The sequence below is a fragment of the Calidris pugnax genome, unplaced genomic scaffold (assembly GCF_001431845.1).
Source record: "Calidris pugnax isolate Ruff unplaced genomic scaffold, ASM143184v1 scaffold44, whole genome shotgun sequence".
NCBI lineage: Eukaryota > Metazoa > Chordata > Aves > Charadriiformes > Scolopacidae > Calidris > Calidris pugnax.
The window spans coordinates 2,448,654-2,471,490 of record NW_015094506.1 but is presented as its reverse complement, the minus strand read 5'-3'; the positions used below and the strand labels follow the sequence as shown (position 1 = coordinate 2,471,490).

General features: G+C 45.2%; 1 long non-coding RNA gene across 2 annotated transcripts; it reads left to right on the top strand.

The window, feature by feature from the left end:
• Positions 1 to 1,352: 1,352 nt before the first annotated feature.
• LOC106901162 lies at positions 1,353 to 22,187 on the top strand. 2 transcript variants are annotated; one of them, XR_001414261.1, is made up of 6 exons: positions 1,353 to 1,446; positions 6,277 to 7,350; positions 10,019 to 10,106; positions 11,175 to 11,276; positions 13,026 to 13,298; positions 22,060 to 22,187. It is a non-coding gene; the product is annotated as an uncharacterized LOC106901162 (long non-coding RNA). The 2 variants fall into 2 exon arrangements; XR_001414262.1 differs by lacking the exon at positions 22,060 to 22,187 and adding an exon at positions 16,156 to 16,242.
• The last annotated feature ends 650 nt before the right edge of the window (positions 22,188 to 22,837 follow it).

Here is a 22,837-nt window from a genome sequence, read left to right as displayed (position 1 = left end):
TATATGTTGTGCCCAGCTACTGGTTGTTAGGTATCCGAAATAAATGGTGGTCCGTTGGGAGCACTGACCCTTCACCCTGCCTGCCTTACCCTCATGTGTCAGTGCACTAGGGACCATCCTTAAACCTGTGCTGCTCAGATGTGGGGCCTGATGTAGGTTTTCTGGTTGTGCCTGTGACCCAGTGAAGATGTGCAAGCTGAGATGAACCAGCCAGTTCAGACACCAGTAACAGTGGAGCTATCTCCAGCAGGCTCAGTGGGTTGGGATGCTTGTGGTGAAATCCACGTACCTTCACCTTTGCTACTCTGGGTACCGAGTATTCCCTTGGCTGCAGGTCTGACAGAGTGTAGCAATATATGTAATTCCCACAGGGTAAGTCTATAAAGCTCCTGTAACTGCCCCTGCTTTAAGGACAGGGGCAGTTTCCCAGAGGAAAGGGAATGGTGGGGAAGGGATTTTTCAATATTGATTCAGCATTTTTGTTGGAGTCACCCTTTCAACTGTGCTACTAGCACACGTACCTTTTCTGGTTCATGTATGGGACAAAGTCCCTTAGTGGAGATAAACCATATTGGCGTAAGCCCAGAAATTTTCCTGCCTCCTTTCCAGAAACAGCTTTACATAAGGCAGATGGCTCCCAGGGGCTTGTGTCCAGGCCCCCTTCCTGTTAGCACCACTCGGTGTCACATACACGTTCCTGGTCACACAGTGGGATGTGGATTGCGTGGCTGCCAGCCTCCTTGCCCCAGCACGTACACACTGACTACAGGCAGGTCAGGCTTACGGCTGTCCTACGCTTTCCATGCAGTCCTGCAATTTCTTTTATGTTAATAATATTGTTCCTGGCAGCAAATGGGTTACGCACCTGCATCCGCCTTTAGGTTGGAAAACATCCTTGCTGCTTTGCACTTGACATGCTATTCTTCTCCCACTGCAGCGGTTTCCATTGCACAGCAGAGTTCTCGGTGGCACCGAGCCAGTGACCTGTCTGCCTTCTCTCGGGCTTCAGTGTCAGACGCCGCCGGCTCCTCAGGCTCTCAGAGGCAGGGAGCAGGACCTCGCTTCCCAGGCGCTGTGCAAATGAGCCAGGGGTGCAACAACACTGCGGGCTGCACTGCCTCTCCCCCTTGTCTTTGCCTGCTGGTCCTGCCTGGTTCCAATACATCTACCAATGTCAAGTGGCGTCAAGGAGCAAGTGCCGGGGACCATAGTATTAATTCTGTGATCTGTCTCTCAGACACCTCGGTGGGAAAAAGGCATGGTGCTCCAGTGTCTAATTATGTTAAATATTTAGCACATTAACATGAACTGTGTGGCATTTCTTCATGTTTGCATCTCCCTGCAGGGCTGACGTGAGAAAAGGGCAGGGAAGTTTCCAGTCCACATCATAGTCACCAAACAGATCCAGCTGGTTTCTGGGTGTTGAAGTACAGACAGTGGCTAAAGGTAACGTTTATGACACGGTAATTTAATAAGGAGACTCAAATGTTCACCTATTGCACATGCTTTCAGATGAGGATTATTTTTGTCATGTCCCTATGCTTTCTATCACCTGGCCAAAACCTGTCCTGTGTGTCATGCCACTGAGGAAAAGAAACCAGTGGTGTAGCCAGGTGTTTCCTTGATGTAGACTTGCCCATAATGTTTTTTTTTCCAGAAGGTGCATAGTGTCAGAGCATATCCTCCTCCTTCCTGGACTCATTCCTCTCAGGTTTGGTCAAGGCTGCATCCTTGCTTGTTCAGGTTGTGCAGGGCTTAACAATCAGAGTCCATGCTGCTCCTTAGACTGGGCATACACACACACACATATGGATACCTATACACAAGCACCAGTTTCACAACACACACCATTAGCAAAGCTCCTCTGTCCCTATCCTTCAGATTTCAGTGGGATTGTTTGCTGGTTCTTCATTTGAGAGGATGATGTATATTAGTTCTCACATTGTGCTTAAATGAAGTATGGCTGTGAAACCAAGTTTTGTTAAGGTCTAACCAGTCAAGAAGACAGACTGTGCAAGGGCACGGCACCTGGAGAGTACTGGTAAGTAGGGGGCTGTTAAATTTCATGAAGGTGTACCGGCAGAGTCAAGGAGGCCACCTGGAACTACAGTAAGTGAGAAGAGAAATCCCAATCAGCCTGTTTTATCCAACAGGCTAATAAATGAGCATTTGTGAACATGAAAGAGTCACAACAATGCAGCCTTCTTGACCAGCACATAAATTATTCCCTCCCCTGTGGTTATAGGCACACCAAGCCCATCTCCCAGTCCTGTGACTTCTATAAAATCCTTATCCAAATGTCAGTAAAGGTGACCTTGTGGCTTTTTAAAGCAGTACTTTATAGTCACTTGGCTGCACTGTACCAAAGTCCTTTCCCAGTTTGGCTTTCATTCCCTGTAAATATATAAACAGAACAGGCTGCCTCCACCTTACCCTGCAGCCCTGTAGAGACCACCTGTGGTAAGCTGTGTTACATAGGGGCAGGTCTGGGGCTCTGTTGGGCAAGGCAGGTCCTGGCACCCTGGCTGGTAGCTGGGTGGACAAGGCAATGTGGATTTGGGATGCGGAAGGTATTGGAGTCTCCATCCCTCCCACCATGTTCCAGGAAAAGCATCTCCTGCTGAGAGAAACAGCAGTTCAGTGGCCCTGAGCTGGCTGAATGGTCACTTGGGTTATGCTCATGCATATGCAAGCACAAGTGCTGCAAGGTCAGTGGGGACAGCCTGGACATGAGGCTATTCCACTTCGTTTAAGGCACATGTTGTGGGGCTGTGGGGTTGGTTTACTGGATTTGCCCACATCTAGCAAGAGGAGGCTGTTGCTAGTTTGAATACCCTGCAGTCTGGCAGTAGACATGACTCCAAAACAGTTTTCCAGCTAACTACCTTAAGCATTAAAAATGAGTACTACACAGATACTCGTTGAGGAATTTGTGTATTATTTCTCCAGGTTGTAGGGCTGAGAAGGGGGCTGTAGATATGCTGTTATTGGTATCCAAGAAGGCTACTATAAAGCTAATATTCCTGTGTATATCTTAGTTGCAGCCTTATGTCTGGAGTAGAGCTTAAAGAAAACTATGCCCATTTCCCATTTCCCCTCTCCAAGGAAAGCTCAGTATGAATGCAGCTGCTGGGTGCCTGGTCTTATTTTAGATTGTCCTTAAAGCAGGTTCAAATCTTCCAGTGACAGAATAGCTTTGGGTGGAAGGTCTTCTGGATTATTAGCCCTTAATTCTTTATGTCTCCATGCTTAACTTGTGGATTCCCAGTGTGTGTTAGTAATGGTGCTTACATTCATCAAAGTTTTTCTATCATCTTCTGTACTTCCCCAACATGTCTATCTGTTTCCTTCTTCAAGCTAAATTCCAGCATCCAAGCTCTCACCAAAGGGGTGGAAAATTCCTGGAGCTGATACTCTTGCTGAGATCTGGGAGTGCTCTGCCCAGGTCTTGCATGACATCAGGCTTGTCCTCTTGGCGAGCTTTTGGGTTATCTGGAGAGTTAGCTGATAAGGTGTCAGAGTGGGTCTGCATTTTTTCAGTCACCTCTCAGCTGGATGAATTGTCTGGTGCCCTTTGAGGGATGTATTATGTCATGAGTTCACTGTGAGTTGGTTGGGGAGAAAAGAGAAAAAAAAAACAACAACAGAGCTTTGCCTAAACCAGCCATACTGTGTCCCTGCAGAGTCTGTGGGAGAGCCTGAGCTGAGCAAAGATTTTGTACCAGACACGTTCAGACAAGCTGTACAGAGATGGAGGAAAAGCAGGCAGGGCACGCCATGTGCCACGCTTGCAGTAACCCCCCTCTGAGGGCAGATGGATCTGTGGGATCTGTAAGGAAGAATAAAAAATGAAAAGCAGGTGGGGAAATGGAGGCACAGCTGCCTCCCCCCAGTGGCTATTTACTGCTATCGGTGCTTTCTGAAGAGCAATAGCATCCTTCTGACAACCGCTCTGCTGTAACGCCGTGGAGGGACTTTCCTAACACGAGCTGCTTAGCTGTGTGCTTTTGTATGGGAAGAAAGATGGACTTGGAGTTTTCTCATGGTGCTAGCACTACGGATGTGACGCTTTCACAAAGCTGGCCCATAAATCATGAGAAAGAAGCTTTTGTGCATTTCAGTTTGCCTTGATAATAGCACGTATTGCTAACCCAGCTAATCCCCCAGCTAATTTCAGCATGTCACGTTTGAGCTGCTGTCCCTATGTCTTTTGCCGTGTTCCCTCTCGGCTGGAATGGTCCCTCAGTGCATAAAGTCATAAATATTTTTTTCTTCCCAGTTAAAATCCTGTATCCCAAATTGCTTGCTCATAACAAGAAGAGTAATTAGAAAATAATCTTTAACGTATTTCCTACTATGGTTTTTCTAGTTCAGCTGTGCCGTTGCTTCCTTGTCTGTTTTAGATCAGAAACTTGTTGACTGTGAGTGTCATATGGGACAGGCTCCGTTCTGATGTTTAATGGTAATTAAGAACTCTGTTTCATCATGTTTAAAACTCTCAGTCTATAAAATGCACTGTATGAAACAGGACCCTTCTCACAATATGCTGAGTTATTTGCTGTACTGGTATTACCCTAGGCCTTAGTTAGAGACCTGTCCATGCTTTCCATCTACAGTACGGTGCAATTAGCCCCATTTTACAGAGGTAAATGGAGACAGAGGCAGGCAGCAGCACATCCATTGTTGGATGGTTTGGGCATTCAGCTGTCCACTAGGTCAGGCTGCAGACTGCATGACGGAGGATGTTTGTGATCTTCTTGTGTAGGAGGACATGTGAAGTTGTGCCATCTGCCAGTATGCAGCTCTTTGATGTGGTTGCATTTCAGCAGTTGTCAAAGGACATCCTGTATGTAGATGTTCAGTTGAAACAGCGGTGTGGTGTAAATACCCAGATAGATTACAGATGCTGCATACAAAGCAAAGCAGTGTAAAGACCTTTGGGCTAAACTTGGAATGAAGTGCTCTGGAGATTAATGAACTATGGTATCACTTGGGACACTGCTAATCTTCTCACTTCCAAAGAAAAAAGCCCTGGATAGAGATAATAGAGAATGTAAATATCTAAAACAGGTTACTGGCAGAAGTGAGGTCCTTAAATCCAAGTGCATGAACCTCAAATGCTCCTGTGTAATTCTTTACATACTTAAATTTTCATCTGTAACCCACTTCTTGATTTCTATCTTGTGCCTCTGCTATACCCTGATCTTCCACCAGCTTGGGTGGGTCTAAGCCAACCAGTGTTCATCTGCCTAAATTCACTTACAGTTCTCAGAAGTGACCTTCCAGAAACCAGTCATATTTGCCTACATCTGACCTCCAAAAAATGCAGTTTCAGCCACTTCCATCCAACAGTGTGGTTAGTAAACTAGGTTCAGGTGCATGCCCGTTATCTCACAGGTCATTCAGTTCATACTCCTCTGGTCTTTTAAAAATGAGCTGTGTCTTGCAGTTCACTTTGGATAGGACTTGATTTCAGAGACCGGGTTTGGGTGATGAATCCCTATGTGACTTGGGTGCCTAAGCTCTAAAGGAGTAGTCTGTAAAAAAAAGAACAAGAACAGAGCTGGTTTTCATACTGGCTGTACTTAGATAGCCTGCCCTACTCAGCACACGGCTGTCTGAATCCTTTCTGAACCACCAAACTTTCTAGTAGTGTGCTCAAGTCCTGGGCAAGTAGCTCAGCCTTCATATTCTACTCCAGCAACCAGGGCTGTCTAAAAGCCTCCATACACCTTTGAGGCTGTTACTATCTCAGTGGGACCACTCCTTCCCAAAGGGAGTCTCTTTGAAAAGTAAAATGGAGAGAGGAGGGAGAAAAGATTTCAGTGCCTTGCACCAAATGACATACTGCAAAGCATAAATGTTCTGTTTGGGAACAACAGGCTATGTGTGAGCCTGCTATATGGTGTTCAGAGAGTTGGAGATATTTTTCCTGTGACCTGTGCTTGCAACTTCCTCTCTGACCTCATTGACAATAACATCTGGATCTGCCCGCACTCATAGTTCTCTACGGAAGACAGCTAGTGTGACAGGAGAAAGAGGGGTTTCTTTCCCTGTTGCTCTGTTTTGAGGATAGCTTGCAGCTGTGCTTGACTGGAAGGAATTTACAAATCTCGTGTACGATGGTCGAGAAACATTTCCTCTCCTGACTTCATCATGTCTATCTTCATACACATAGTGGCTCATAACTGGGAATTCTTCAGTTCCAATCCTACTGGCAACAGACAGAGGGGAAAAAATAGATATGAAAGCAATGCTTTTTCTTTCTATCTACAGGCAGGTTGGAGATGGACAACACTGCATCCACCTCAGCAGTAGAAGAGTTAATTATATCTGTGAAGAAAAGTGTGTTGGAGCCTCTCAATGTTAGAAATAGACCAAACCAGAACAAGTAAGTGCTTCAGAGTACATCATCCTTTCAAGTACTGGTGTTGGTGAGATAAGAGATAATACTTATTTGAGAGGAGAGAGAGAGAACATACATTGCTTGTAACTTGAGGGCAGAGAATCTTAGGGAATAACCTTTCTTCAGGCATGTCATTTCACTCCTGTTGGGAGTGCTTAGCTTACAATTAAGTCTGTGATGAGACAGTGTGTGTGGGGGTGTGTGTATGTACGTACAGCACAAAGCCTATAGTTAGTACACAGAACTAAATGTTTTGTTCTGGTGTCCCAAAGGTACACAGCCTCTCAGCACTCATTAATTTCAGTGGATGTGAGACCTTTCAAAGACCTGGATTCATACAACAAACTTTTCACCACAGGCTTTGGACCGCTCCTTTCATTTTGCTCATGATGCAGTAGGAACTCGGAAACCAGCTCTGCATCTATTCATCAGCTGCAGCATGAGCCCTTTTTATTAGTGCCTTTTGTGGCAATAGCTGTGATCTATTTAAAGTGCTAAGCCTTCAAACTGCAATTCCTTGCATCAGATGTACTAGAAGCAGATATCCATGGAAGAGAGAAAGTGAGTCAAAATGAACTCGTTGTGTTGCTGCTCAAAGGCCGGGCTCCATCCCAATCAGCGACAGTTACCCAGCTCCTGCCATGTGAAGATGGGCTTTGGCACCTCCTTTGGTGGTTTGGGGGGTGGAGGGAGGTGAGGTTTCCTGGGGAACTTCTGCTGCAATTTATATTCCCTGCTTCATATTCACTCTCTTTCATTTATTCCCCTCAGAGAGCATTCAAGGAGAAGGAGACACTGCTGTGCTTGCCTAGCTCCGCATCCTTATAGACGTCATGGCTAAATCCGTGTGGCATGACTGGCAGCCTCAGTCCTAAGTTAACAGCAAAGTCATTCTCAGCTCAGCAGGTGGTCCTTAAACATGAACTTTAAAGCTGCATGGGCGGGTAAGTGTTGTAGGAAACTGGAGGGGCTCAGTCAGATCCTTTTACAGGAGAACCTGCTGAGATGTTTTGGTTTTGTTTTGTTGTTTGGTTTTGTTTTTTTTTCTCTGTACTAATCATGTTATTTAACTCTCATCCTCTGCACTAGACTGATTGGTGTCAGAACTGGCCAAGTGCAGGGTTTCTCTGTTTGGTGGGATACCACAGAGGGCTATTAAGAATTCTGGATAGTAAAAGTTTGGCTACAAATTCCTATGTAAACCATGGCTCATATTCATCAGAGCTGTTCCCCCTTAGGCTGTTCCCATTGGGATGAGACTGGAGCAAATGGAGAAAAAAGCAGAAGTGGTACTAGGTATGCACTGTGGAGGCATAGTGGTGTCCTTGTGGTGTGTCATGGCCATGTAATGAGTGGTGTCCCTCAAGGGTCCATACTAGGACCAATACTATTTAATATTAATACTATTTAATACAGAGTGGGATTGAGTGCATCCTCAGCAAGGTTGTGGGTGACACCAAGCTGAGTTGTACAGTTGATACACTAGTGGGAAGGGGTGCCATTCAGAGGGACCTTGACAAGCTTGAGAAGTGGGCCCGTGTGCACCTCACGAAATTCAGCAAGCCCAAGTGCAGGTCCTGTACCTGAGCTGGGGCAATCCCCAATGTTAGTTCAGACTGGGTGATGAATTGACTGAGAGCTGCAATGCAGAGAAGGATTCCCTGTCCATGGCAGGAATGTTGGAATATATGATCTTTAAAGGTCCCTTCCAACCCAAATAATTCTATGATTTGATGTCTCCTTTCCCTAGTGGCTTGTCGCTCTGCTTTTCCACTCTGTCCATGTCATTAGTGCCTGAATGAATGAAATTATCTCACCCTCAAACAGGAAACAAGAAATAAAGTATTTAAGTACCATTCACAGAACTATAAAGTACTGTAGCATCATGGCTGCAGTCTTATTCCTGTAGGCCACATGCTGACATGGCAGTTATAAGAACAAATACGGTTTATGCTTGCTCAGAAGAAATTCCTGAAAGGCACATCTACCTCATGAAGGAAAAAAAATGTGGCTGAGAATCAAAATCCTAAATTCCTAGTTCATGCATAGCAATAGAAAGGCATTTTTGTTTGGGAGAGGTGTTGGCCACAGGAAAGGAATAGCTACATTTTCTCCCAGAGAAAATCCCCAAAAGGGATTCCGCTGTGTTTTACCAAGCTTTGTGAGGCTACTTCAGGAGACATGAGCTACTGTCAGTATGATATAACCAGACTAGAGAGCCACCTAGACTAACCAAAGATGGTTGTACCCTTGCAGCCATGTTGTTGGTGTGTACCATGCTCAAGTAGCCTGTGGTAGAGGGGACCATGCAGTTCACAAACAAATGGTGAACATCATGAGGGCTCAGAGTGGAAGGATGAGATCACATGATATGAAGTTTTTCTCTATTCTTGAGTTGTGCGCTGTTGTCTCCTAAGAAAATTCCTTTTATGGAGTAATTACTGCACCTCTCCAGTACAGTCTAAACTAATTGTTGTGACAACACTTGTTTCTTTGTTGTTGGCTTTTTTTTCCCTGAAATACTTCTGAATAATTGGGATTTGGCCTGTGACAGAGCCAGGAATGGGAAATTATTTGCCCACCCAGGCTGCAGAGAAAGATTATGAATGTACCAAACTTAGTCAAGTTGCAATTTGAGTCACAACTGGTACCACAGCACAACTGACTCAAGAAGCAGTCCTCTGGGGAACTGAGCAAGGAAAAATAAAAAAAAAAAAAAAAAAAAAGCTTTAACTAGTAGTGACTAGTTCTAGTTCTTCTTTCACTTCTTTATTTCCTTGAGATGTTGTCACCTGCATTACTGGAGGAGATGCTGTTTGGCCCAAGTACAAAGAACTTCTTCCTCAGTCCCCCAGTAAATCCTAAAGTTCTTTTCAAACCAAGACAGATATGTGACTCCTGGTTCAGACTCTTTAATCCACTCAGATAACTGTTTCTGCCCAATGTTCCAGGTGTAAGACACCTGCTCATGCAGCAGCATCTAGCCAGATGTTGGGCATCTGGTTAGACACTGAAATGAGAACTTGGGTGGGGAGAAGGACATTTGTATCTTCAGGTTCACCTGCTTCTTGACCACAGACATGGCAATGGGCTATGTCAGTTCCACATTTGGATGGCTGGCTTCATAAGTTCATTATACATCATCTTTCCTATATTATACAGCCTTCCACAATACATCTTTTGTCTGAAAAGGAAACAAAAAATGTCCTTTCTCAATGAAGAGCTTTTAGTCTTTTTGAGGTATTACTTTTATTATGATTGGTGGAGGTCTTCTGACAGTGTGTTTGGACAAAGCACAAGACACCAAAGATTAGTAGTCCCTGCTCCACAGAGACAACCTTGCCAAGCTGGCTTTTTCTTCCACTGAAGGCTGCACCATGACCATTTCCCAATAAGGTAAAAGTAATCTGCTTCATACAAATGTGACCATGAGTATAATTCCTTAAGATACCTGCCTGTTCTCTTCTGGAGGTTTGCTTTTGCATAGACATGACTGTTACATAAAACCACATGCAATTTTGTAGAGAAACTTCTAATAGTCCTCAAGAAAAGCTGTGTGTAAGCATAGCCTGCCTGAAATGCAGTTGTTGCCTCCTGCTGTTTCTCTTCTAGGTGTAACTTGCTCCAGAAAAGGCCATTCACTTCAAAAAAGACAGACTTTGGCTCATTTTCTTCCAAACGCTACGTCCTGTTGCACAAGGTAATGTGGCATTATTTCATTACATGAACCCATACACGCAAGACAGCTTTAAACTGTACACAACCAGCAGCAGTCAAACACAAAATAACTCAGGTGGATCTACCTGTTCTCCACACGACTCCTTTGAGTGGTCCTGAAAGACAACGCATTGTATCTGTAGGTATAGACACTATGGTGCAAAGGACTTCAAAGAGTGATTCAAGCAGGTAGAAGGTGTCAGGATATGAGGCAGGTTGGCTTGGTTACAGAGCAGCTGTGGAAATGAGACAAAGATTGCAACAAACTGAATTCAGTCATTGATAAAAAAAAGATATGACAGACTGAACATTAGCTTAGTTATGAGTTCAATTCAAAGTTTATGGAGGGAAATTCTTTAGCTTTGCTGTATTGAAGGACAGACAAGATGACCTCAGATGTTACAGAAGATCTCTACTACTTTCTAAAGAAAAAAACAAACCTGTTTTTCTAGTTTAAGACCAGAAGGGCCACTATAGCACTTCCAGAACTGTTGATTGAGTTAACCTGGAGAGGACAGAGCACTGGATGCAGACAAAGCAGGAGATGTGGAACAACTCCTTATGTTTTGTCCAGGGCACATTTGCACCGATGTCATAAAGAAATAATAGAAAGTTTGAAGTCTTATTCTGTGGGAAATTTTGGAGTAAATGTTGCAATTCCCTTTATTCTCTCAGATTTTAAGAAAAGATTTTTATGTGAATTTGTGATGGAGAAGCAGAGGAAACAGAAGGAGAGATATTTTCTCTAGAGGATGCCACACCTGATGCCATGCCATATGGCAGCCCATATTACACCACTGGGGTAGAGAACTGTAACGCCTCAGAGGATCTTAAACCCAGACTTAGATCCTGGTTCGATGGGAGGCTGCTCTCCAGTCTAAAGTTACCTTTTCTTTGGCAGAAACAGCAGCACCACCTAAGAAACCTATGGGCAGGAGGGAATTTGCCTTCTCTAAAGAATTTGAAATAAACTTCTAAGGAGATCAGATGAAAGAAAACTGCATGGAAGAGTTTATTTTCCTTAGGTCTTTACCTTTCTCATTTATTTCAGAGTACACAAGCAATTCCTTTGCCAAATCCGACTTAACGACATTGTCATCTTTGAAGAAAAGAACCAGAAAAAATAATCCAAAGAAGATAACTGCACTGTAAGGTATACCAAACATGCTGGGGTAAACATGAATGTTGTGTGAGGGGTGCTGAGTTATACATATGATTTTTGGTTGATACTTCACTCCATGTGGTAGATATGATGGGTGGGATTGCCACATTTTTGCAGTCAAGCAAAACAGCATCAAACCATTCTCTGGGGAGAGCAGTGCTCCTACTCTTTCAGCCTTCACTCATTACATTGAGTCCAATGACTAAGAAGGTCAAAACCAATTCATTCAGAAATGAAGGTACTAGACCTTTCTTTCAGTTCTGATGCTGCATTTCAGGACTATGGAATAAAGCTTGAGAACTTATTTTCACCATCTTCTCTTCCCAAGCTTTGGGATCCTTATAGTTTCTCCAAATGTAAGCTGAGGTGAGTGCAGAGGACTGATTGGCTGCTCGCAGGGATTTTATTTTGCCGTCCCTCTTGCTTTGACCAGAATTTCCATGCTGGGCCATGGAAACCCTCCTGTAACACTGCCAAGGCAAGCTGCCCATGGCTGAAAACCTTACCGCTATCTAATTTCCTAGTTGAGAATTTGCCCACCTGGCATACACAGCAAAAGAGTTTAGTTACTAGGCTTTAGTTACCAGGCTTTAGTTTAGTTCCTTAGGCTTTTAGTTACCAGCACACCACTGGACTTCACAGTGGTAAAAGCAGTTTTCCTTGAAAAACATGAGGTTTTGCAAAATGACAATTGCTAATCTGAACCATTTGTGTCAGAAAATTCCTCCCTGGTCCACTGGGAAAGCTGGGCTGCTGGGAGCCCTGCACTGTGCTCAGCTTTGGGGGAGGGTTGGGGTAGAAATGCCTGGCCCCAGGAGCCACCATGTTTGCGCAGCTGCGCTCCCCTGGCCTGGGGAGCAGGGAAGATGGGAGGAAGGCACCTCTGTGCCCTGAGTTATGCGTGGTCTTGAGGTACTTTATGTCAGGGGACCACTTTCAACCCAGCTGCACTGGGGTCACGGCAACGTTTTCCACTGTCACTAGAACGATGGAAAGTCCTGCACTGGTATTTCCAGGGGACTGGGAGGGTGCAGGACAGAGGTGGGTCCCCTGCCTCGGTGGCCTCTCGCTGGTGGGGAGCCGCCACAAGATGGCGCCCTGGCACCTCGTGCCCCCAGCATGCCCTGGTGGGAAGCTATGGCGGCTGCAGGTACCAGGCCTGGCTAGGCTCTCACCCCACAGTCCCACAGCACCCAGACGGTCTCCCCGGTTGTTGACCTGTCACCACAGCTTTTTGTGTTTTTTTTCCTTCCATTATTTTTTTACCCCCCCGCCCCTTTCCACCCTGTGGAGCTGTGCAGAGGTCTCTGGTCAAGGCAGGAGGGGAAAGCAGCAGGGGAAAATGCACTGCCCCATCCCTCCCTCCATCCCTCTGGTGCCCACACCTCCCCACCAGGCACAGCTGGAGCCCTTCTCCTGCGCACTGGACCCTGTGGAGCCACTCTGGCAAAACAGAAGCCCAGCGAGGCTTCTAGGAGGCAGGTTGACTGTAGGATAATGGCTTCCCATGGGTTTGTAGACTCCTAAATATTTCTGAGGTTACTGGCAGCGTGCTTTTCCCTTACTTCTCTTGCAGTAATCACAAATCACCCCTGGCTGTGGGCTGGCAACAGCCCAGGGGGAGCACCTACAGTGGGGGCCAGCAGGTCCTGATCACATGCTGATATCTAGATGGCTCAAATCCATATTAAGTGTGGTGAAGAGGAACTAACTCTTCCTTCTCCTTCTTCCCATCCTCAGGCACCTGTGCCCTCAACACTGGCCTCTCCTTTGTCATCGTCCTGTACCAAAGTTCGTGTGTTGGTGGACCAAGGAACAAAGAAACGCAAGAGGGTTGAAATCCTGGTGAAAGCTGGTGCCAAAAAGGTGGGAAAATGTGAGTCCAGTGCTGCTGTCTTCAGCCCAGTCCTCCTGCAAAGCATGCTTTTCCAGAAGCCTTTTCAATTCCCACGGGAGGCCTGAGGAAGCTGGGGACCCTCACCTCTATCCAACCCCATCACTCATTGAAGAACGGTAATCAAAAAGATGGGTTGACATAGTGCTTAGAAGCATAGTTTAGTAATGGGTGTGTGTGGGTGGATGGGTGTTTGTATGGTTTTCTTTTGCTTTTTTTTTTTATCAGAGTTAGGTTGATGGTTGGACTAGATGATCTTAAAGGACCCTTCCAACCTAGAGGATTCTATGTTTCTATGATCCTGGGCCACTGAAGGTGGACAAGCCCAGAAGAAAGACATAGCACCCAAACACCCTAAGTAACCAGACCTACCTAGCATGCACCTGCTCCAAGAGGCTTCCCCTTAATCTCTCCATGTGTCCTGTTGTCTTCACCACCTCCAAGGAATGATTATGTGTGAGGGGTGCAGGAGACTCTTCTGGGAAGAAGGATCTACTTTGTGAACTCTCTGCCTTTTTTTCCTTGTTAGAGGTCATTTGATTTGCCGCTGGAACTGTTGAATGTACTTTCTCAGGGGTGTAAACTAGACCATTGCACTAATCTCTTCTCATCTTAAAACTTTTTGCTGCTCTTTATCATCCTTAAGAGCACTGGAAAGCTTGGGGGGGCTAGTTTTGAGGTCTTCTGTGAGCCTCTGCAGCTTCCCTTAAAAATAGTTTTTAGAGCCCTTGAATTATAATGGCACATAAGGCTTTGGGGCAAAAGATGGAGTGGAAAATCTGATAGCTGTTATACTATTAAAAACCCAAAAACAAATAACAGAGACTGTTCCTTCTACATACAGGGTTTGGTGTATAGGAGTTTACTGAGTCAGTTAAAAATAAACCAATCCCAAACTGACTACCATGAAAAGTCAGTTTAAAAAAAAAAAAAAGCGCATATAAACTGTAGGAAACAAAATGATTTTTGGAAACATATTTTCCCTTAATTGGGCATCTGTTTCTGGATGGAGTAATTTGTGTATGGAATCCAGCCGTATGGCTTTTGTTTGACAGTGAAATGATCAGTTCCTCAAAGTGTGAATGTCACATGGAGAACCCCATCACTGCCTAAAAAAGGACTCCTGCCCTAGCAGGGCTTTGTCAGCAATGTCAGAGAGTGCAGAATCAAGCTGCATTGTAATCCCTAATTGTATGTCATAACATAATGGCCTTTTAATGGTAGTGATGGCTTTGCGGGTTGTAGTTAGAGCTCCAAGGAGGGGGTGGACTCCCACGTGTTAGGTGCTGCAAAGAGCTGGCATAGTATAGGATATGTTGCTTTTACAGACCTTACAGGAAAGGCAAGTTGAGGTGGGTCTGAGTACAGGCATGCCCACTGTTGTTTGACTTCCAGGTGTCTCTTGGTATGGGTATTTGGGCTTCCCTGTATCCCTCTGCAAGCATGCTTTATCCTCATAGTGTCTATCTCAATGATATTAACAGCCTAGTTTTGCAGAAGGTGAAACTCATATACCAGTATAATTAAATCTCTGTCCCATTGCAGACAGGACTTTCCCTCCTTTTGCTCCAGAAGTACTGACTCCAAATGCATTGAATAATTACTAAGCTACGCTGACATTTCTGTTACACTCTAGTCTGAGGCATAAATTCCATTTCTTCATCTTCAATCAGATTTAATTTGGCACCCTCCAACCCACCTCCCAACTCCATAACATGCAAATTAACCCTCCACACAGGGTGGTGACCACAACTCCAATTCTCAGGCATGCTTGGGCTTTGGAGAGATTCCAGTTTAGATCTTTGTAGCTCAGCACCATTTCTAGCTACCACGTCACCTCTCCTTAGACCGACCTTTAGCAAAAGCCTTCTGCATTGAGCTTCCAAGATGTTGGCTGTCAACGTGCAGACATGAAAACCAGCCTCCCACCTCCCTCCCCCTTCCTTCCCTGCCTCTGTATCATACTGCAGAGTCTCTTGGGCTCATGCCACGTGGAGCTAATCCCATAAAGATGATCTAGCTATATCTGGCAGATGGATATTGATCACTTGCCTTCGCAGGGACCCCCCACAAGTAGCGTAATTTCCCAGTATATTCCACCACCCCCTGACCCTGGACCATTTCATTGCCATGACATCTCACAGTGCTCCTAAAATCAACCTACCTTCTCTCTTCCCCTCTGGTAAACTAGACCATTTTTTTCTTATGAGAAATAAAAGGAGCCATGAGTCCTTCCAGGGAAAGATGTTTTCCTCTCCTCCCCCCTCCACCTACATGGCATGAATCTTAGGCTGTATTTCACAGGTTTGATTTGAAGTAAGTTTCTTACTGCTGGCAGAATCTGCCTCCGCGCCCTCTCTCCTCATTCGGTGAGTGACACTAATCAGTGGTGTGGGAGGCAGGGACAATATCAAGCACTGAGCTGATTGACAAGTCTCACTCAGAACGTACATGTACCCTAATAGATATGTGAGGGTGAAATAGAGTGGATCTATCAATCTCTTTGTATCATTGCCCATAGCTGGCTGCAGTTCTTCATTGAAATTAATAGTTCACTGAGTGGAGAAAAATAAACAAACCAAAATTCCCCCCTATCCCCCCAAGCCCTATTTAGTGAAGGTTTTTGGGTTTGGGTTTTTTTTTTCTCCCCTGTTAAATGAGCAAATGCCTCCATATTAATCACAATATGTAATCGACATGAAAAATCAGGCCCTGCTGGGCAGGGAAAGATACTTTGAATTATCTCAGCAGGAGAGCTGGCACTAATTTACTGCTGTTGTGCTCCAAGTACTTCTGATACAAAAGATGAATGGAGTTGAAGGTTTGTAGCTTGACTTCCAACTACATCTAGTCTTTTTGCATAGCATCAGCAGGGCAATGTAAATTGGCATGAGACCCTTGAAGCACGGTTAGAGTCAGCAACCTAGTCCTGTAGGACCTGCCCTCATGCCTCATTTTCTTTTTTTTTTTGAACAGGCTTCCTTCCCTCCTCCCCACTATCTATTTTTTGCCATGCCAGAGACCTAAGTGTAGAAATGCTCTGGTGTTTCTCTGCAGTACCTTCCAAAAGGGTGAGTTTTATGCATGTTCTAGATTATTTCCATGACTTTGCCAGTGGGCCATTTTGTAAGCTGAGAGAGCGAGCTGAAGGAAGCAGCCCCAGCTCTGTTTATCGAAGCGATGTGAAGGATGATGTTTCATACTACAAGCAGGTTACATTGGAGGTAAGGCAGGTTCCAAACCCTGTAACCTTTTCTGCTCTGGTTCTCAAATAGTACTGTAAGCTACAGTTGTACTAGAAAATTAAATGTGAGATCTCTCTCTGGCACTGAAACCAACTGGAATTTAAAGGTCTGCATTCACTCCATTAAACCTCATTACCCTCCAGAAGTGGGTGGCTGCCTGCAAATTCCTTGTGAGGAGTTATTCCTGTCCTGGGGTAAATCACAAGGGACACCTCCTTGGTCTGGGTCAAAACTGTGACAGGGAATGTACAAACAATGTAACATTATGGGTGATTCAGTTCTGAGGTCTGGGAAGAGGCCCTGGCAGCATTTAATTTATTAATATAGTCATGGCCTTTGGGTATTTGATTTTGTAAAGCTTCTAACACAACTGCCACCTTTCTTCTGTGCTGGGATGATAGAGGACCAGAGAAGAAGGGAAGATGAAGGCAGTATAAGCCCTGCTTGACGGGAACAACAAACAAGAGCAGGTAGGAATCTCCTGTACAGTATCTCCATCTCTGCAGGGCAGAGCCTCACCTCCTGCAGGAGAACACTAGAGACCGCAATTGCCCAAGTGGGAAACTCTCCCATCTTTCTTTGAGGCTTCTGTTTCTTAGTCTCCCCCTGCCTGAATGTGTGTTTGCCATTTCTGTGAGGCGGCAGGAGCTGGGAAGCTGCGCTTCCCAGGCTGGGGAAAGAAGTCAAGACTTCTAGCCAAGGATGAGACTTGTACTTCCAACAGATAGATTGCCACTTTAACTACTGTTCAGCTTCTCAAGTTCTATGGTCAGATATAAAAGAACAAGTCTTTGGGCTATTAGTTTTCAGTGTCTTTGGTTCACACTCAAGATCAACACCTCCAGCTTTTTGGGCTTGGATCAGATTACATGCTAGTATGGGCTCATCTGGCAAGATGTTCTCCTAGCTAATTGGAGACACAGACACTTGTGATACATCACATGGGCTGGTGCTTTCGCATCAGCCCAGCAAGTCATAGGCCATTGGTGGTCAGCTACTACAGCTGGCCTGATGTCAAACCCCAGACCCCAGGAATAGCACTACTGGTCTGTTAGTTAAAGGGGATGACTGACATACTCATCTCCTTAGACATTTTTTTGTTCATCTGAGTTTGCTTCCCAGAGTTTCCTTTTTTCTTTCTCAGAATTACTTCGGTTTGAGTTGAAACTAAAGGCCATTTCCATTTTCCCTTCCCTTCCCTTCCCTTCCCTTCCCTTCCCTTCCCTTCCCTTCTCCCTCTTCCTGTCTTCTGAGAAAGAGAGTGAAGCCTGCAGACAGCCCAAGTGCAGGAGCAGAGCTCTGGAATGCCTCTCCTGGGTCACAGTGTCCATTTCCTGACTGCAGCAGCCTATCATGTCACACAAGCTCCTTCATAATGCGTCAAACTTATCTTTAAAAATAGTCAGGCTTCTTGTCTCTGGCCTCTGGTGCAGAGGCAGAAAACAAAACTTTTAAAACTATCCCAAAGAAACATTTCCTGTCCACAGGACAGACTTTACCAAACGACGGCTCTGTCTGCTTTATTTTTCTCCAGTTCCTGCACACTTTTTTGTGCGTTCTCTTCTATCCTCCTTTCAGACTCAAGAAAGTAAATTTACTCTAGCTGTTTTGGGGGAACCTGAAGATTGACTCTTGCCACCTCTTAGTCTGATCTTTTCAATATGCCCGGCTGCTCCCTCTCTGCCCCTCCTGGCTAACAGGCAGGCAGTGCATCCCACCATGGAGCAGTTTCTGGCGAAGTGCCCATGTTCAACTGGAGTCATGTCAAAGCATGGGCCACTTCGACATTTCCTGTCACAGTGGACAACTGTTGGACGAGTTGTCATGCGTCAACCTTTGTGAAGTTGCGACCTTGCTGGCCTCATGTCAAAGACTGGTGTGTCCTTAAAGCTACCCGGCTAGCTTGTTAGTGTGGTGCCAACATACTCTGGTCCCTTCTGAGGCTACTGACCCCAAAGCTGTGGACACAGCTGTGCTTTTCTGTAAGGACCCCAGGATTAGGCTGCTGGAACGGGGCACAGTTTATTCACTAAGTCTTGCATAACTGGCCTTGCGTAGCACCGCAAATCTTCCGCACTGCTCTCTTTTTGACTTCTCGCTTCTGAAGTTTAAGTGATTTAGGCTGGCGGTAGGCCACAATGGACTTGTGGGAGCATGCCATGAATCTCTTGGTGCATACCACAAGTCCCTTTTAGAGCATTCACCCAGGTTTCCTCTCTGCAGACCAAAAAAGTGTGGGCGACTAGCACATGCCTGATATAGGACATGGATAGGATAAGCAGTGTGGCATGGAAATTCAGAAAGACTCCTGTAATCTAGGCTTCTAGGCTTACACTTTACAGTACAGTTTCTAATGCTTTGCCTGGCACCAATACTTACTTGGGTGAAGAAGGGCAAACCAGGGGAAGACTCTCAGTACTGGCAGTCAATTGTGACTCATCATGACATGAAATGACATCTGATGGCTTTGTGAGATGGGACACGACATGTTGCAGAGAAGAGTCACTGTGCCATACGTATAAAAAGCCCTTTCTCTCCCTAGAAGTGCCTGAAGGCAATAGGCTCTGGAAACTACATCTATCAAGACCCTGGTAGCAGCCTTGAGCATACATGCAATGTCATGGGCTAAAAGCCATCAGGCAGTCACCAATGTGGCACTGCAGTACGCACCAACATGCAGCTGGGGAGGACAACCAGAGCACAGGGCCTGGCATGCAAAATGTGGAATACCTGGCAGTATAGACACAGAGCCATTTGGTTTCCTTTTGATTGTGGCTGAGCATGAAAAAAAAAGAGGAAGGTTTCACCTGAAGTTGAGCAGGACTAGAAATAGCAGGTGCTATCTTTCCTTCTCTGCACTTTTTGTGAAAAGCTGGAGGTGAACAGAAGAGGACAAGACCATTCTAGAGAAGAATAGCAGCTGACACAAGACTTAGCGCTAATTTAGAGATAATTTTCCCACTCACTTGCTAATGCCTTCCTACTGCCTCAGAGTGTTGGAGCACCGCCTCTACTCTGCACTGGTGAGGCCACAACTGGAATACTGCATCCAGTTCTGGGATCCCCAGTTCAAGAGAGACAGGGAACTACTGGAGAGAGTCCAGTGTGGGACAACAAAGATGATTCAAGGATTGGAGCATCTCCTTTATGAGGAAAGGCTGAGAGAGCTGGGACTCTTTAGCCTGGAGAAGAGAAGCCTGAGAAGAGGTCTTATTAATGCTTACAAGTATCTGAAGGGTGGGTTGAAGGAGGATGGAGCCAGATTCTTTTCAGTGGTTCCCAGTGACAGGACGAGGGGCAATGGACACAAGCTGAAATATAGGAAGTTCCACTCAAATATGAGAGAAAACTTCTTTCTGGTGGGGGTGACAGAGCCCTGGAACAGGCTGCCCAGGGAGGTTGTGGAGTCCCCTTCTCCGGAGATTTTCAAGACCCACCTTGGATGCAGTCCTGAGTGATGTGCTCTGGGCAACCTTGCTTTGGCAGGGGGGTTGGGCTAGATGATCTCTAGAGGTCCCTTCCAACTCTAACAATTCCATGATTCTGAGACCCCACATGCCTTTAGTCAAAACCAAACTGGCTCTTTTAGTTGTTATTGCTTCAGATTGTCCTTTAGCCAGAGAGGGAAAAGATAGTGGCAGGGAACACAGACCAGCCAAACCCAGGTAAGTGACACAGGTGATAGATTATGTCTGGACCTTCAATATCTCTTTTGCTTTAATTCCTGGTTGACAAAAAGATACCATGGGAAAAAGATGCAAAAACATTTCACTCTGAAATACGTTCCTTTTCTCAGTTCTTTTAAGAAACAGCAAGCTTCTCTTTTTTATTTTTTTTTTTTTAATGTAAATGAGTGGGAAATCAGAAGGGCCTCTCAGACAGTTCTTGTTTTACTAAGAAAACCTTCCCTACTCAAGCACCTCTCATGTAAAATCACTTATCTTTTCAGTTTTCTCTTTCAGTGGAAATTTGGTTCAGAACAATTTTCCTCCTGATAAATCTCAGTCCTTAAATGCTCCCTCTTCAGGGAACAATTTTGATAAAGTTGAGAAAGTACTTAAGTGAGCCTAAGCTCATCTCATTTTCAAAAGTCAATTCAGAGTCCGAAGTGTCATGGAAAATCAGCAAAACTCAAGGCTCCTTAATTAATGAGGTGCTTCTAGACATTTTCCTCTTTGGCATAATTCTTGTCTGACAAGAGAAAATGTGCTAGGGAAGATGTGTCAAGTCCCAAGAATAAGGGATAGAAAACATCCTAAGGCTCTCCCTTCCACCAAGAGTATTCACTTCTTATGGATCTGCTTGCTGTCTAGCACAGTAAAATGTCCTGCTCCTGCTGGGATGCTCTCCATCAACCGGGCTCTCTATCATCGGGAAGGGTTTTACCATCCATCTAAGGGAAGACCTTTCTCCAAGGATCATGTTGTGGAGGGAGGAAACAAAGTTTTAGGATACTGTGAACTGTTTTGCCAAAGGCTGTGCCAGAGGTATTCCTCTCTAGGAGATCGAAGTCAAATAACAGCTTTTGTGTGGGCTATAGCAGTACAAGAGGGCCACTGAGGAGAATCTCAACCCGCTCCGTGATTTTTCACTGCTTTCAACTTTAAATTCTGTGAGCAGCTAAAAATGTCTTCTATTCCATCAATTTGTATTTCAGAGGTGGGTAGATGCCCTGCTTCTAGCAGCATATGACCTATATATCTTTGTCTATATCTTTCCCCTGAGAGCTATGTGACATCCCAGCATGGCTCACAGGCTGGAGGGGAGCAGACATCCCTTGAGGCATCACCTGGTCACTAAAGGACAGGGTAGTCAGCAGGCCTTTGCCATGACTTGGCACGGCTGTTTCGCTTCAAACAGTGCATAACCCTTTACATCTGCTTTCTCTGTTGCAGTAAGTCCAGCTGAAGGAAGAGCACTACTATATTATACTGGATCTTGGTGCTGCTCCTGCCACAATGTAGTAGTTACAACGTCTCTACAGAAATATTTGGCTCTCAGATGTTAATTAGGAAAGTAGTGGACTAATATTGCAGATTCTGCCCTGACCTTTGTGTATAGTGGGACTTTCTATTTGTTGTGCCTTTGTGTATTGTCTGGTGTAATTGGGTCCTGTTCTGTGGGCAGGGCTCCATAATACAAATAAATACCACCATGAGTAATGACAGACCTTGTGTAACTGCCCCAAACTCGACAAAAGTTGCAAGCACTCTGAGTCAGTGCCATTGTGTAAGGGGATAATTTCTGCTTTGGCAGTGTTGTGGACAGCTAGAATTGTTCTCTCTGATAATTGCCAATCTGGATTTCTCCCAGATGGCAGCATCTCATAAAGAGTATCTGAGAAGAGCTCTGGTCCGCTCTCTAATAAGGCTCCACAAGAGAGCTGTTCATCCCTGTCACCCCTTATCCATTGCCTCAGGATAGCCTCCTGTCAATTTGCAGGACAAGTCTTTGCTCTGTGTTTATTTTTCCTTTTTCATTTTATTTCTTTTTAGAAACTTGTATTTATTACCTTGGCAATGAGCCACCCAGCAAGGAACAAACTGTTTTGTGTCAGAAAACATGAGACATTCTGCCCTGGACCGGCCAAAATCTATGCCACTGATCTTCCCTATGTCGTCCTCTAACCTCCCAGGTTGCGTTTACCACGGCTGTGTTTCCCTGCGGCACTCATTTCTCCAGCAGAGAGAGACTGAAAGGAGAGGTTACGCTGTGTATCCACCCAAGGGTCCCCGAGCAAAAACCTTTCTGCAGCACTCTGCCATTTAGCGCACAGGTATGTAGTGATTGAAGAGCAGGGGGTAGCCAGTGTATAATTTTAATCCTGAGGCTCCTGAGACTTGCCAGCTCAGCGGTTGCTGAGGAGAGCAAGACTGAAGGTAGTGCAAAAATTGGGGATTATGCAAAACGTAATTGCTCTCCTGTGTAGCTGGCACTGCAGCAGCTCAGCTCCTGATTGAGGTAATATTTGTTTCCGGTCTGCCTCTTCACCTTTTAACGTGTTTATCCATCATTTCAATACCCAAGTGCCTCGCAATCTAGAAGGTGTTTATCCTCTCTCAGCTCTCCTGTGACTGCTATTGGCCCTCTATCAGGGATGGGAAACCAAAATGCTGATTTATGTAAAGAGTTTGGAAAATGGTGGGACTGTTCCTACAGGCTGTTAAATCTTTGACCTGAAACCCGTGGTCCCTAACACCCAATTATTTTAGCCACCTTAACTTATTTTAACTCTGAAGCTCCTGGGAGCTTTGCAAAGACACTGAGGAATTAGGTGGGATCCACCACAACACTGGTGTTAGTGGGCTCTGAAATGCAAGCTCTGGCTCCACTTCTGGGAGTGTGTCTCTTGTGTTTCTCTTTTGCTTTGTTCCCAGTCTAACACAGAAAGACCACAACTCCCAGCTGAATAG